This window comes from Rattus norvegicus, chromosome 5, assembly GCF_021556685.1.
Source record: "Rattus norvegicus strain SHRSP/BbbUtx chromosome 5, alternate assembly SHRSP_T2T, whole genome shotgun sequence".
NCBI classification, from domain to species: Eukaryota; Metazoa; Chordata; class Mammalia; order Rodentia; family Muridae; genus Rattus; species Rattus norvegicus.
In genome coordinates, this window is record NC_141538.1 from 64,484,645 (window position 1) to 64,489,766 (window position 5,122).

The 5,122-nt window shown below is 47.4% G+C and overlaps 1 long non-coding RNA gene across 1 annotated transcript; it reads right to left on the reverse strand.

The window, feature by feature from the left end:
- Positions 1–360: 360 nt before the first annotated feature.
- Positions 361–1,296, reverse strand: LOC120102863 (uncharacterized). Its single transcript, XR_015620854.1, has 3 exons — positions 1,176–1,296; positions 722–782; positions 361–489 (listed from the first exon to the last, which is right to left on the reverse strand). It is a non-coding gene; the product is annotated as an uncharacterized LOC120102863 (long non-coding RNA).
- Between the last annotated feature and the right edge of the window lie 3,826 nt (positions 1,297–5,122).

Sequence of the window (5,122 nt, forward strand, 5' to 3'; positions counted from 1 at the left end):
TTAAAGGAATATCCCACCATGTCTGGTTAAGACTTTTCCTTTTTTTTTAAATACTTATTTTATTTATAATATATAAGTACACTGTAGATGTCTTCAGACACGCCAGAAGAGGGCATCAGATGGTTGTGAGCCATCATGTGGTTACTGGGATTTGAACTCAGGACCTCTGGAAGAGCAGTCAGTGCTCTTAGCCACTGAGCCATCTCTCCAGCCCATGGTTAAAACTTTCTCAATGGTTGTTCCTAGGAAGTGAAATTATGAGTAGATTTCTTTTTTATTGTTACATTTTATCACTAAAGAAAAAAGAACTATATTATTCTTTTAGGGATATTGTAACAAAACACTATAGTCAGGGCATTGTAAGCAACAGAAAATTTCTTTATTACATCTTTAGAGACTAGAAGTCAAAGTTCAAGGTGTCCACAGGGCTGGTGTCTCCAGAAGGTTCAATCCTTGACTTGCAGATATCCAACTTTCATGGTCTTCTTCCTTGTGAACATATTCTGCTCTCTCTCTCTCTCTCTCTCTCTCTCTCTCTCTCTCTCTCCCTCCCTCCCTCCCCCTCCCTCTTGCTCTCCCCCCCCGCCCCCACCTAACAGAACACAGAGCCTGCACATGCTAGGCAAGTGCTCTACCACTGAGTCACACCCCAAGCCCCTGGTGTAGCTCTCCTCACGAGGACACCACTGCACATCAGCCTCACCCTCGTGACTCAATTTACCTGAATGACCTCCTTGAAGCCCGGATCCCCCACATAGTCCCCTGAGCTGTTAGCTCTTCACCTATGGAATCAGGGAAAATGCACTTCAGTCTATAACAAAATTTAACTTGAGAAAGAAAGTACCCGCTCATTAAAGCACCTGCTGTAAGCTTTGTCAGCTAGCCCAGTGCCATTAACCTTTCTCGGAGCTTAGCCGAAAGCTCAAGTTCTCCCAATTAATTCTACATAACTCCAATACCAAGATCTGACTTACGGCAAGAGCACAGAGAAAGGTGCATCTATGAAACCGAGAGCTGACATTGCACCAATAAAACTACTGGTTTCCAGCCCGCAGGATGCGTGACAGCTGCCCCAGCCAGTGCAAAGGCTTTCTGCTGGATTTCAATAACTCGAGCTGCCATAACAAACCTCCCCCGAACTCTCCGGAAGGGTCGCCGTAATAAACGTGTAGTACTTTTCACATGCAGAGCAATGGGGTTCCAGCTAGTCACTGCCTCTCATCTGGTCACTCCAGGAGGAAGCACCTTCCGTCTTCTGTCCCCGCCAGCACCTAGTGCCTTCCCAGCAGCTCCTCTACACTGGACAGGAGGAGAGAGGAGAATCTGAGGGCTCATGGAGGACCGTGCACTATATAACACATACGCCACGGCCAAGTCAAGCGCATGGCCCCGTCTAACTAGGTAAACTGAAAATGACATCTGACCAAGGAAGGAAAAGAGCAAACAAACAAACAAAACCAGGTAAGAGCACAATTCTCATGTGCCCTACTATGACCTCTGGATTTTTCCTTTGTTTGAATCACCGATACTTCCTGCCCATCATGATAAGTGGGAGGCAGGCGATGGCTGCAGCCTGAGTGCCATGGAGTCTCAGAGATGGAAAATGGGATATGCGGTTGGGTGACACCAGAGGGAGGTACCTGTGAAGAATTATGGGTAAGGACTCCAAGTCAAAACATGCACAGCTGAGCTACATCAGAATGAACACCAGGGGGCTGGAGAGATGGAGACGGCTCAGCGGTTAAGAGCACTGACTGCTCTTCCAGAGGTCCTGAGTTCAAATCCCAGCAACCACATGGTGGCTCACAACCATCTGATGCCTTCTTCTGGTGTGGCTGAAGACAGCTACAGGGTACATTAAATGAACAGTACTTTAAAAAAAAGAAAAAGAAAAAAGAAAAAGAAAATCCCTTTATACTAAAAGAGGACATTGAAAGGAGAAGGACCCCATGGGCAGCATTTGTGGGGTGCACAGTAGGTGAAAAATGAGTAGACTTTGCTATTTAAAGGTGACTTTACCACTCAAGAGTAAGGAAGAAGTCGCCATGACAGATGTGGGCAGGAGACAGCAACAATAAACTCATAAAAGAAGAGCTAGAGGCCATGAAGTATGTTAACTTTGCAAAGCTAAGCAGTAGACAAAGAAATGAGGGAGCCACAGAAGGTGTGGCGGGGAAGGAGGGTGTGAGTTCAAGGTCAGACTAAGCTACATGGTAAGACCTTGTCTCAGAAAAACAAAACAAAACCACAAAACCACACACAAACAAAAACAGCCCTAAAAAAATCATGTCTCAGAAAAACAAAACCACAAAACCACACACACAAGCAAAAACAGCCCTAAAAAAAAAAAACCGTTTAAACCCTCAAATGGGTAGAGACGTGGAGTTGATGATGGAGTTGCAAAGACGGGACAATGGAGACTGTTGTCCTCCTGACAGGACAAGGTGGGTGCCACTGTGGGCTCTGTAAAGCACCTACTGATCCAGCCCATGGCAGACATCCAGCTTGGGAGAAGCTTTGCACCCAGCTTCCTGCCCATGTGACTTGGATTTCCTGGGTCCTCTGTTGCTTTCCCAAGCTGCTTCTGTGCTCTTGGCCAGCCCTGTCTAAACCTGTGATCCCCTAATCGCCATTCCTAGATCCCCCAAACAAATGGCTTTTGCTTTTACAGTTTCTGAGTTTGAAACTGATCTCTGCTAATCTTTTGTCAAGCGAGTTCCCAGGAGACCATGGCTTGCTTCTCTGGACATAACATTGTTTTCCCAGGACCTAACCAACTCCCATTTATCGTTGGTCTGATCTAATCTTTGCCACAGATTTAACCAAACCTCTTTCTTTTAGACCTTGAACACATTTCTCCTTGTACCGTGGTTCCACTGGCGCAATTAAATTATCCATTCTCATCCATTATTCTTCGAATCACCATTTTCTCTGCAAACTTGGAGGACATTGTCTATGTCCCCAGTGCCCTGAAATCTCTTCGTGTGAGTCTATTTCTTTCACTGGTCTCAGTATTAACATGCTTCAATTCTAAGAAACATGAAAAAAAATTAATTACTTCCTTCTGCTTTCCTGGAATTTCTGTTACCCGGAAGTCAGAGTCCCCCGGTCAGCCCGCCTTGCTTAGTTCTTTAAGTTTCTGCTGTATCTCTTCATTTCGGGAGACATCTTCAACTTTCCAGGGGAGGCACAGCACTCAAGCAGTCAGCCTCTCCCTAGTGTACTGGGAAGTTCGTGACTGGGAGTGGGTGGGTTGGGGGAGACCTGGCTGCAGCTTCTAGAAATGAATAGCAGGGAATGCTGGGTGCTTTCGTCTGCCGCATCCGTATACACGCGGCCAACGTGTGCCACACAGCAGTTACTTGGTTAAGAAGATTCCCGGATATGAGTCCAATAGGCAAAAGCCAATCTATCAGGTTTAGATTTAAACAAATTGTCTGGTATCCTATAGGATGGATTGGCAAGTAATTTTAAAAATCTGACAGCCATGAGTGTTGGGGAGGGGACTGGAAGCCGCAGGTCCTCCGGGAGCACTGTCGCAACAGCTTCAGAGAATCTGTTGGTACCGTCTGGCTAAGTCCGGCTGAACAGGCTCTGGATTGAGCCTTGGGAATTCGCTGGCATGTGCACAGAGAGATGTTTGCCTGGGGTAACACAGTTGGAGTGGAAGGAGAGAAAACAATCCGAAGCATAACTGCTGAATATGGTACCCTGTCCAAAGACCTCTTAGACGGATGAGTCAGGCTATGGAAGGGCGACCTTCTACCTAAAATCACAGCATTCCAGGGGCTGGCGAGGCTGGTGAGATGGCTCAGCAGTAAAGGTACCTGCCGTGTGTGGCGGCTAATTTGGATGCCAGCTTGGCAACACTTGGGAAGAGGGAGCTTCAACTGAGGAGTGGCCGCCATCAAATTGGCCTGGGACATATCTAGGGATGTCTTCTTGCCCTCTAATTAATGTACAAGGGTTCCACCCACGGTGGGCTGGAGATTGTACCAGCCCTGGGCAGGTGGGCCTGGGGTGTATATTAAAACGGTAACTGAGAAAGCTGGAGAGACGGATAAGTGGCTAAGAGCACCTGCCGCTCTTGCAGAGGACCCAGGTTCAGTTCTCGGATCCCACATGGTGGCTCACAGCCATCAGTAACTCCAGTCCTAGGGGATCCAAGGGCCTCTCTGACCTCCTTGGGCACCAAGTGCACATACAAGCATTTGACTGAAGCAGTCATACAATGGGAAAAAGTAGAAAAGAAGGAAGGAAGGAAGGAAGGAAGGAAGGAAGGAAGGAAGGAAGGAGTTAGGAACTTGAATGAGAGCCTGGAAGCAAGCAGTGTGACTCCTTAACCCCTGCTTCAGTTCCTGCCTTGATTTCCCTCCATGAGGGACTATGAGCTGGAGACAAATGAACGCTTTCCTCCCAAGCTGCTTTTATGACAAGCAAATTGGGACACCACACAGCATGGTAACCTGAATTAGACCCCTGGTAGAAAGAGAGAGCCTACCCCACAAAGTTGTTCCCTGACACACATATGACACGGTACATGTCCCCACACATACACATCATGCACATACAGATCTCTCTCTCTCTCTCTCTCTCTCTCTCTCTCTCTCTCTCTCTCACACACACACACACACACACACACACACACACACACATCATTTCCAAAGACAGCTTTCCATGGAAAGCAGCAAAAGGAAGTCTATGCTCTGTGGATTTGGTGGATAAACACTGAGGTAGAGTTTGGGGAGCCCTGGTGAGAGCTGAGGTAGGCATACCTGGAGACCCTGCCTTGTGTAGTTTTATTTCCCAAGCAGTGCACTAGTAACAGTTTTGCTTGTTATATTTCTAGCAAAGTTTGCATAGTAGAAAATTTCCATATTACAACTAAAAAAAGAACTTAAAAAAAAAGAAAAGAAAAGAAAAGGCACCAGCCACACCTGCACCAGGTGGGAGGTTTCCCAGGGTTTTCCCAGAGGGCCTTTCTCAGAGCCAGAGCTCGGGTTCTTCTGTGTCTTCCCTCGGGGTGGGGGGAGGGGAGCGGGTGAGGAGGGACATCCCAGAGGCCCTGGGTGAGGTGGAGAGGGCAGATCGGGGCAGTCTGTTTGTCACACAGCCTGTACAC